General features: G+C 27.1%; 1 long non-coding RNA gene across 1 annotated transcript in view; it reads right to left on the reverse strand.

Annotated features, from left to right (window-relative positions):
• Positions 1-12,110, reverse strand: part of LOC147644480 (uncharacterized) — a 47,935-nt gene that overhangs the window by 1,087 nt on the left and 34,738 nt on the right. The window lies entirely within an intron of this gene.

The following is a 12,110-nucleotide window of genomic DNA, read 5'->3' on the forward strand; positions in this document are numbered from 1 at the left end:
AATCATTAAAATTGCCAAAAATTGGCAAAAAATCGAATATTCTAAAATGATAAACTGAGTATGCAGATTTATTAACCTAATAAAAACTAGCATGGGAAAGGTTTCCGAATTGAAATTAATGCATTTTTGGCTTAGTTATGAGTTTTTTTCAATTTGATTTTTAGGAAAAATTGGCATAAAAATATAAAAAGTACCTACTCAAAGAATGGGATTATAATTTCAGTAATTTAAATTCGCAAACATTTTACACTGAGTATGCAGATTTGTTAATGTGATGAAAACTAGCTCAGGACAGCATTCCGAATTAAAATTAATGCATTTTTAGCTTTGTTATGAATTTTTTAAAATTGGATTTTTAGCAAAAATTTGCGTAAAAATAGATAAAATATTGTATTATAATTTTAGTCAGAAGCTTATAAAGCAGTGAAAGAGTCATTGCCGACCCTATAAACCATATATATTCTTGATCAGCATCAACAGCTGAGTCGATCTAGGCATGTCTGAAAGAAATCGAAATTTTTAAAAATATTTCCATTTTTGCAAAAAATGATAAGGGGTTACATCATTAAAATTGCCAAAAATTGGCAAAAAATCGAATATTCTAAAATGATAAACTGAGTATGCAGATTTATTAACCTAATAAAAACTAGCATGGGAAAGGTTTCCGAATTGAAATTAATGCATTTTTGGCTTAGTTATGAGTTTTTTTCAATTTGATTTTTAGGAAAAATTGGCATAAAAATATAAAAAATACCTACTCAAAGAATGGGATTATAATTTCAGTAATTTAAATTCGCAAACATTTTACACTGAGTATGCAGATTTGTTAACGTGATAAAAACTAGCTCGGGACAGCTTTGCGAATTAAAATTAATGCATTTTTAGCTTTGTTATGAATTTTTTAAAATTGGATTTTTAGCAAAAATTTGCGTAAAAATAGATAAAATATTGTATTATAATTTTAGTCAGAAGCTTATAAAGCAGTGAAAGAGTCATTGCCGACCCTATAAACCATATATATTCTTGATCAGCATCAACAGCTGAGTCGATCTAGGCATGTCTGAAAGAAATCGAAATTTTTAAAAATATTTCCATTTTTGCAAAAAATGATAAGGGGTTACATCATTAAAATTGCCCAAAATTGGCAAAAAATCGAATATTCTAAAATGATAAACTGAGTATGCAGATTTATTAACCTAATAAAAACTAGCATGGGAAAGGTTTCCGAATTGAAATTAATGCATTTTTGGCTTAGTTATGAGTTTTTTTCAATTTGATTTTTAGGAAAAATTGGCATAAAAATATAAAAAATACCTACTCAAAGAATGGGATTATAATTTCAGTAATTTAAATTCGCAAACATTTTACACTGAGTATGCAGATTTGTTATTGTGATGAAAACTAGCTCAGGACAGCATTCCAAATTAAAATTAATGCATTTTTAGCTTTGTTATGAATTTTTTAAAATTGGATTTTTAGCAAAAATTTGCGTAAAAATAGATAAAATATTGTATTATAATTTTAGTCAGAAGCTTATAAAGCAGTGAAAGAGTCATTGCCGACCCTATAAACCATATATATTCTTGATCAGCATCAACAGCTGAGTCGATCTAGGCATGTCTGAAAGAAATCGAAATTTTTAAAAATATTTCCATTTTTGCAAAAAATGATAAGGGGTTACATCATTAAAATTGCCAAAAATTGGCAAAAAATCGAATATTCTAAAATGATAAACTGAGTATGCAGATTTATTAACCTAATAAAAACTAACATGGAAAAGGTTTCCGAATTGAAATTAATGCATTTTTGGCTTAGTTATGAGTTTTTTTCAATTTGATTTTTAGGAAAAATTGGCATAAAAATATAAAAAATACCTACTCAAAGAATGGGATTATAATTTCAGTAATTTAAATTCGCAAACATTTTACACTGAGTATGCAGATTTGTTAACGTGATAAAAACTAGCTCGGGACAGCTTTGCGAATTAAAATTAATGCATTTTTAGCTTTGTTATGAATTTTTTAAAATTGGATTTTTAGCAAAAATTTGCGTAAAAATAGATAAAATATTGTATTATAATTTTAGTCAGAAGCTTATAAATCAGTGAAGGAGTCATTTCCGACCCTATAAACCATATATATTCTTGATCAGCATCAACAGCTGAGTCGATCTAGGCATGTCTGAAAGAAATCGAAATTTTTAAAAATATTTCCATTTTTGCAAAAAATGATAAGGGGTTACATCATTAAAATTGCCAAAAATTGGCAAAAAATCGAATATTCTAAAATGATAAACTGAGTATGCAGATTTATTAACCTAATAAAAACTAGCATGGGAAAGGTTTCCGAATTGAAATTAATGCATTTTTGGCTTAGTTATGAGTTTTTTTCAATTTGATTTTTAGGAAAAATTGGCATAAAAATATAAAAAATACCTACTCAAAGAATGGGATTATAATTTCAGTAATTTAAATTCGCAAACATTTTACACTGAGTATGCAGATTTGTTAACGTGATAAAAACTAGCTCGGGACAGCTTTGCGAATTAAAATTAATGCATTTTTAGCTTTGTTATGAATTTTTTAAAATTGGATTTTTAGCAAAAATTTGCGTAAAAATAGATAAAATATTGTATTATAATTTTAGTCAGAAGCTTATAAATCAGTGAAGGAGTCATTTCCGACCCTATAAACCATATATATTCTTGATCAGCATCAACAGCTGAGTCGATCTAGGCATGTCTGAAAGAAATCGAAATTTTTAAAAATATTTCCATTTTTGCAAAAAATGATAAGGGGTTACATCATTAAAATTGCCAAAAATTGGCAAAAAATCGAATATTCTAAAATGATAAACTGAGTATGCAGATTTATTAACCTAATAAAAACTAGCATGGGAAAGGTTTCCGAATTGAAATTAATGCATTTTTGGCTTAGTTATGAGTTTTTTTCAATTTGATTTTTAGGAAAAATTGGCATAAAAATATAAAAAATACCTACTCAAAGAATGGGATTATAATTTCAGTAATTTAAATTCGCAAACATTTTACACTGAGTATGCAGATTTGTTAATGTGATGAAAACTAGCTCAGGACAGCATTCCGAATTAAAATTAATGCATTTTTAGCTTTGTTATGAATTTTTTAAAATTGGATTTTTAGCAAAAATTTGCGTAAAAATAGATAAAATATTGTATTATAATTTTAGTCAGAAGCTTATAAATCAGTGAAGGAGTCATTTCCGACCCTATAAACCATATATATTCTTGATCAGCATCAACAGCTGAGTCGATCTAGGCATGTCTGAAAGAAATCGAAATTTTTAAAAATATTTCCATTTTTGCAAAAAATGATAAGGGGTTGTTACATCATTAAAATTGCCAAAAATTGGCAAAAAATCGAATATTCTAAAATGATAAACTGAGTATGCAGATTTATTAACCTAATAAAAACTAGCATGGGAAAGGTTTCCGAATTGAAATTAATGCATTTTTGGCTTAGTTATGAGTTTTTTTCAATTTGATTTTTAGGAAAAATTGGCATAAAAATATAAAAAATACCTACTCAAAGAATGGGATTATAATTTCAGTAATTTAAATTCGCAAACATTTTACACTGAGTATGCAGATTTGATAACGTGATAAAAACTACCTCGGGACAGCTTTGCGAATTAAAATTAATGCATTTTTAGCTTTGTTATGAATTTTTTAAAATTGGATTTTTAGCAAAAATTTGCGTAAAAATAGATAAAATATTGTATTATAATTTTAGTCAGAAGCTTATAAATCAGTGAAGGAGTCATTTCCGACCCTATAAACCATATATATTCTTGATCAGCATCAACAGCTGAGTCGATCTAGGCATGTCTGAAAGAAATCGAAATTTTTTAAAATATTTCCATTTTTGCAAAAAATGATAAGGGGTTAAATCATTAAAATTGCCAAAAATTGGCAAAAAATCGAATATTCTAAAATGATAAACTGAGTATGCAGATTTATTAACCTAATAAAAACTAGCATGGGAAAGGTTTCCGAATTGAAATTAATGCATTTTTGGCTTAGTTATGAGTTTTTTTCAATTTGATTTTTAGGAAAAATTGGCATAAAAATATAAAAAGTACCTACTCAAAGAATGGGATTATAATTTCAGTAATTTAAATTCGCAAACATTTTACACTGAGTATGCAGATTTGTTAATGTGATGAAAACTAGCTCAGGACAGCATTCCGAATTAAAATTAATGCATTTTTAGCTTTGTTATGAATTTTTTAAAATTGGATTTTTAGCAAAAATTTGCGTAAAAATAGATAAAATATTGTATTATAATTTTAGTCAGAAGCTTATAAAGCAGTGAAAGAGTCATTGCCGACCCTATAAACCATATATATTCTTGATCAGCATCAACAGCTGAGTCGATCTAGGCATGTCTGAAAGAAATCGAAATTTTTAAAAATATTTCCATTTTTGCAAAAAATGATAAGGGGTTACATCATTAAAATTGCCAAAAATTGGCAAAAAATCGAATATTCTAAAATGATAAACTGAGTATGCAGATTTATTAACCTAATAAAAACTAGCATGGGAAAGGTTTCCGAATTGAAATTAATGCATTTTTGGCTTAGTTATGAGTTTTTTTCAATTTGATTTTTAGGAAAAATTGGCATAAAAATATAAAAAATACCTACTCAAAGAATGGGATTATAATTTCAGTAATTTAAATTCGCAAACATTTTACACTGAGTATGCAGATTTGTTAACGTGATAAAAACTAGCTCGGGACAGCTTTGCGAATTAAAATTAATGCATTTTTAGCTTTGTTATGAATTTTTTAAAATTGGATTTTTAGCAAAAATTTGCGTAAAAATAGATAAAATATTGTATTATAATTTTAGTCAGAAGCTTATAAAGCAGTGAAAGAGTCATTGCCGACCCTATAAACCATATATATTCTTGATCAGCATCAACAGCTGAGTCGATCTAGGCATGTCTGAAAGAAATCGAAATTTTTAAAAATATTTCCATTTTTGCAAAAAATGATAAGGGGTTACATCATTAAAATTGCCCAAAATTGGCAAAAAATCGAATATTCTAAAATGATAAACTGAGTATGCAGATTTATTAACCTAATAAAAACTAGCATGGGAAAGGTTTCCGAATTGAAATTAATGCATTTTTGGCTTAGTTATGCGTTTTTTTCAATTTGATTTTTAGGAAAAATTGGCATAAAAATATAAAAAATACCTACTCAAAGAATGGGATTATAATTTCAGTAATTTAAATTCGCAAACATTTTACACTGAGTATGCAGATTTGTTAATGTGATGAAAACTAGCTCAGGACAGCATTCCGAATTAAAATTAATGCATTTTTAGCTTTGTTATGAATTTTTTAAAATTGGATTTTTAGCAAAAATTTGCGTAAAAATAGATAAAATATTGTATTATAATTTTAGTCAGAAGCTTATAAATCAGTGAAGGAGTCATTTCCGACCCTATAAACCATATATATTCTTGATCAGCATCAACAGCTGAGTCGATCTAGGCATGTCTGAAAGAAATCGAAATTTTTAAAAATATTTCCATTTTTGCAAAAAATGATAAGGGGTTACATCATTAAAATTGCCAAAAATTGGCAAAAAATCGAATATTCTAAAATGATAAACTGAGTATGCAGATTTATTAACCTAATAAAAACTAACATGGGAAAGGTTTCCGAATTGAAATTAATACATTTTTGGCTTAGTTATGAGTTTTTTTCAATTTGATTTTTAGGAAAAATTGGCATAAAAATATAAAAAATACCTACTCAAAGAATGGGATTATAATTTCATTGCCGACCCTATAAACCATATATATTCTTGATCAGCATCAACAGCTGAGTCGATCTAGGCATGTCTGAAAGAAATCGAAATTTTTAAAAATATTTCCATTTTTGCAAAAAATGATAAGGGGTTACATCATTAAAATTGCCAAAAATTGGCAAAAAATAGAATTTTCTAAAACGATAAACTGAGTATGCAGATTTATTAACCTAATAAAAACTAGCATGGGAAAGGTTTCCGAATTGAAATTAATGCATTTTTGGCTTAGTTATGAGTTTTTTTCAATTTGATTTTTAGGAAAAATTGGCATAAAAATATAAAAAATACCTACTCAAAGAATGGGATTATAATTTCAGTAATTTAAATTCGCAAACATTTTACACTGAGTATGCAGATTTGTTAATGTGATGAAAACTAGCTCAGGACAGCATTCCGAATTAAAATTAATGCATTTTTAGCTTTGTTATGAATTTTTTAAAATTGGATTTTTAGCAAAAATTTGCGTAAAAATAGATAAAATATTGTATTATAATTTTAGTCAGAAGCTTATAAATCAGTGAAGGAGTCATTTCCGACCCTATAAACCATATATATTCTTGATCAGCATCAACAGCTGAGTCGATCTAGGCATGTCTGAAAGAAATCGAAATTTTTAAAAATATTTCCATTTTTGCAAAAAATGATAAGGGGTTACATCATTAAAATTGCCAAAAATTGGCAAAAAATCGAATATTCTAAAATGATAAACTGAGTATGCAGATTTATTAACCTAATAAAAACTAGCATGGGAAAGGTTTCCGAATTGAAATTAATGCATTTTTGGCTTAGTTATGAGTTTTTTTCAATTTGATTTTTAGGAAAAATTGGCATAAAAATATAAAAAATACCTACTCAAAGAATGGGATTATAATTTCAGTAATTTAAATTCGCAAACATTTTACACTGAGTATGCAGATTTGTTAATGTGATGAAAACTAGCTCAGGACAGCATTCCGAATTAAAATTAATGCATTTTTAGCTTTGTTATGAATTTTTTAAAATTGGATTTTTAGCAAAAATTTGCGTAAAAATAGATAAAATATTGTATTATAATTTTAGTCAGAAGCTTATAAATCAGTGAAGGAGTCATTTCCGACCCTATAAACCATATATATTCTTGATCAGCATCAACAGCTGAGTCGATCTAGGCATGTCTGAAAGAAATCGAAATTTTTAAAAATATTTCCATTTTTGCAAAAAATGATAAGGGGTTGTTACATCATTAAAATTGCCAAAAATTGGCAAAAAATCGAATATTCTAAAATGATAAACTGAGTATGCAGATTTATTAACCTAATAAAAACTAGCATGGGAAAGGTTTCCGAATTGAAATTAATGCATTTTTGGCTTAGTTATGAGTTTTTTTCAATTTGATTTTTAGGAAAAATTGGCATAAAAATATAAAAAATACCTACTCAAAGAATGGGATTATAATTTCAGTAATTTAAATTCGCAAACATTTTACACTGAGTATGCAGATTTGATAACGTGATAAAAACTACCTCGGGACAGCTTTGCGAATTAAAATTAATGCATTTTTAGCTTTGTTATGAATTTTTTAAAATTGGATTTTTAGCAAAAATTTGCGTAAAAATAGATAAAATATTGTATTATAATTTTAGTCAGAAGCTTATAAATCAGTGAAGGAGTCATTTCCGACCCTATAAACCATATATATTCTTGATCAGCATCAACAGCTGAGTCGATCTAGGCATGTCTGAAAGAAATCGAAATTTTTTAAAATATTTCCATTTTTGCAAAAAATGATAAGGGGTTAAATCATTAAAATTGCCAAAAATTGGCAAAAAATCGAATATTCTAAAATGATAAACTGAGTATGCAGATTTATTAACCTAATAAAAACTAGCATGGGAAAGGTTTCCGAATTGAAATTAATGCATTTTTGGTTTAGTTATGAGTTTTTTTCAATTTGATTTTTAGGAAAAATTGGCATAAAAATATAAAAAGTACCTACTCAAAGAATGGGATTATAATTTCAGTAATTTAAATTCGCAAACATTTTACACTGAGTATGCAGATTTGTTAATGTGATGAAAACTAGCTCAGGACAGCATTCCGAATTAAAATTAATGCATTTTTAGCTTTGTTATGAATTTTTTAAAATTGGATTTTTAGCAAAAATTTGCGTAAAAATAGATAAAATATTGTATTATAATTTTAGTCAGAAGCTTATAAAGCAGTGAAAGAGTCATTGCCGACCCTATAAACCATATATATTCTTGATCAGCATCAACAGCTGAGTCGATCTAGGCATGTCTGAAAGAAATCGAAATTTTTAAAAATATTTCCATTTTTGCAAAAAATGATAAGGGGTTACATCATTAAAATTGCCAAAAATTGGCAAAAAATCGAATATTCTAAAATGATAAACTGAGTATGCAGATTTATTAACCTAATAAAAACTAGCATGGGAAAGGTTTCCGAATTGAAATTAATGCATTTTTGGCTTAGTTATGAGTTTTTTTCAATTTGATTTTTAGGAAAAATTGGCATAAAAATATAAAAAATACCTACTCAAAGAATGGGATTATAATTTCAGTAATTTAAATTCGCAAACATTTTACACTGAGTATGCAGATTTGTTAACGTGATAAAAACTAGCTCGGGACAGCTTTGCGAATTAAAATTAATGCATTTTTAGCTTTGTTATGAATTTTTTAAAATTGGATTTTTAGCAAAAATTTGCGTAAAAATAGATAAAATATTGTATTATAATTTTAGTCAGAAGCTTATAAAGCAGTGAAAGAGTCATTGCCGACCCTATAAACCATATATATTCTTGATCAGCATCAACAGCTGAGTCGATCTAGGCATGTCTGAAAGAAATCGAAATTTTTAAAAATATTTCCATTTTTGCAAAAAATGATAAGGGGTTACATCATTAAAATTGCCCAAAATTGGCAAAAAATCGAATATTCTAAAATGATAAACTGAGTATGCAGATTTATTAACCTAATAAAAACTAGCATGGGAAAGGTTTCCGAATTGAAATTAATGCATTTTTGGCTTAGTTATGCGTTTTTTTCAATTTGATTTTTAGGAAAAATTGGCATAAAAATATAAAAAATACCTACTCAAAGAATGGGATTATAATTTCAGTAATTTAAATTCGCAAACATTTTACACTGAGTATGCAGATTTGTTAATGTGATGAAAACTAGCTCAGGACAGCATTCCGAATTAAAATTAATGCATTTTTAGCTTTGTTATGAATTTTTTAAAATTGGATTTTTAGCAAAAATTTGCGTAAAAATAGATAAAATATTGTATTATAATTTTAGTCAGAAGCTTATAAATCAGTGAAGGAGTCATTTCCGACCCTATAAACCATATATATTCTTGATCAGCATCAACAGCTGAGTCGATCTAGGCATGTCTGAAAGAAATCGAAATTTTTAAAAATATTTCCATTTTTGCAAAAAATGATAAGGGGTTACATCATTAAAATTGCCAAAAATTGGCAAAAAATCGAATATTCTAAAATGATAAACTGAGTATGCAGATTTATTAACCTAATAAAAACTAACATGGGAAAGGTTTCCGAATTGAAATTAATACATTTTTGGCTTAGTTATGAGTTTTTTTCAATTTGATTTTTAGGAAAAATTGGCATAAAAATATAAAAAATACCTACTCAAAGAATGGGATTATAATTTCAGTAATTTAAATTCGCAAACATTTTACACTGAGTATGCAGATTTGTTAACGTGATAAAAACTAGCTCGGGACAGCTTTGCGAATTAAAATTAATGCATTTTTAGCTTTGTTATGAATTTTTTAAAATTGGATTTTTAGCAAAAATTTGCGTAAAAATAGATAAAATATTGTATTATAATTTTAGTCAGAAGCTTATAAAGCAGTGAAAGAGTCATTGCCGACCCTATAAACCATATATATTCTTGATCAGCATCAACAGCTGAGTCGATCTAGGCATGTCTGAAAGAAATCGAAATTTTTAAAAATATTTCCATTTTTGCAAAAAATGATAAGGGGTTACATCATTAAAATTGCCAAAAATTGGCAAAAAATAGAATTTTCTAAAACGATAAACTGAGTATGCAGATTTATTAACCTAATAAAAACTAGCATGGGAAAGGTTTCCGAATTGAAATTAATGCATTTTTGGCTTAGTTATGAGTTTTTTTCAATTTGATTTTTAGGAAAAATTGGCATAAAAATATAAAAAATACCTACTCAAAGAATGGGATTATAATTTCAGTAATTTAAATTCGCAAACATTTTACACTGAGTATGCAGATTTGTTAATGTGATGAAAACTAGCTCAGGACAGCATTCCGAATTAAAATTAATGCATTTTTAGCTTTGTTATGAATTTTTTAAAATTGGATTTTTAGCAAAAATTTGCGTAAAAATAGATAAAATATTGTATTATAATTTTAGTCAGAAGCTTATAAATCAGTGAAGGAGTCATTTCCGACCCTATAAACCATATATATTCTTGATCAGCATCAACAGCTGAGTCGATCTAGGCATGTCTGAAAGAAATCGAAATTTTTAAAAATATTTCCATTTTTGCAAAAAATGATAAGGGGTTACATCATTAAAATTGCCCAAAATTGGCAAAAAATCGAATATTCTAAAATGATAAACTGAGTATGCAGATTTATTAACCTAATAAAAACTAGCATGGGAAAGGTTTCCGAATTGAAATTAATGCATTTTTGGCTTAGTTATGAGTTTTTTTCAATTTGATTTTTAGGAAAAATTGGCATAAAAATATAAAAAATACCTACTCAAAGAATGGGATTATAATTTCAGTAATTTAAATTCGCAAACATTTTACACTGAGTATGCAGATTTGTTAATGTGATGAAAACTAGCTCAGGACAGCATTCCGAATTAAAATTAATGCATTTTTAGCTTTGTTATGAATTTTTTAAAATTGGATTTTTAGCAAAAATTTGCGTAAAAATAGATAAAATATTGTATTATAATTTTAGTCAGAAGCTTATAAAGCAGTGAAAGAGTCATTGCCGACCCTATAAACCATATATATTCTTGATCAGCATCAACAGCTGAGTCGATCTAGGCATGTCTAAAAGAAATCGAAATTTTTAAAAATATTTCCATTTTTGCAAAAAATGATAAGGGGTTACATCATTAAAATTGCCAAAAATTGGCAAAAAATCGAATATTCTAAAATGATAAACTGAGTATGCAGATTTATTAACCTAATAAAAACTAACATGGGAAAGGTTTCCGAATTGAAATTAATGCATTTTTGGCTTAGTTATGAGTTTTTTTCAATTTGATTTTTAGGAAAAATTGGCATAAAAATATAAAAAATACCTACTCAAAGAATGGGATTATAATTTCAGTAATTTAAATTCGCAAACATTTTACACTGAGTATGCAGATTTGTTAATGTGATGAAAACTAGCTCAGGACAGCATTCCGAATTAAAATTAATGCATTTTTAGCTTTGTTATGAATTTTTTAAAATTGGATTTTTAGCAAAAATTTGCGTAAAAATAGATAAAATATTGTATTATAATTTTAGTCAGAAGCTTATAAATCAGTGAAGGAGTCATTTCCGACCCTATAAACCATATATATTCTTGATCAGCATCAACAGCTGAGTCGATCTAGGCATGTCTGAAAGAAATCGAAATTTTTAAAAATATTTCCATTTTTGCAAAAAATTTTTAAAATTGGATTTTTAGCAAAAATTTGCGTAAAAATAGATAAAATATTGTATTATAATTTTTGCTAAAAATCAAATTTTAAAAAATTCATAACAAAGCTAAAAATGCGTTAATTTTAATTCAGAAAGCTGTCCCGAGCTAGTTTTTATCACGTTAACAAATCTGCATACTCAGTGTAAAATTTTTTCGAATTTAAATTACTGAAATTATAATCCCATTCTTTGAGTAGGTATTTTTTATATTTTTATGCCAATTTTTCCTAAAAATCAAATTGAAAAAAACTCATAACTAAACCAAAAATGCATTAATTTCAATTCGGAAACCTTTCCCATGCTGGTTTTTATTAGGTTAATAAATCTGCATACTCAGTTTATCATTTTAGAATATTCGATTTTTTGCCAATTTTTGGCAATTTTAATGATGTAACCCCTTATCATTTTTTGCAAAAATGGAAATATTTTTAAAAATTTCGATTTCTTTCAGACATGCCTAGATCGACTCAGCTGTTGATGCTGATCAAGAATATATATGGTTTATAGGGTCGGAAATGACTCCTTCACTGCTTTA

Source organism: Drosophila serrata, unplaced genomic scaffold (assembly GCF_035046125.1).
Source record: "Drosophila serrata isolate PLE 108 unplaced genomic scaffold, ASM3504612v1 contig_165, whole genome shotgun sequence".
Classification (NCBI taxonomy): Eukaryota; Metazoa; Arthropoda; class Insecta; order Diptera; family Drosophilidae; genus Drosophila; species Drosophila serrata.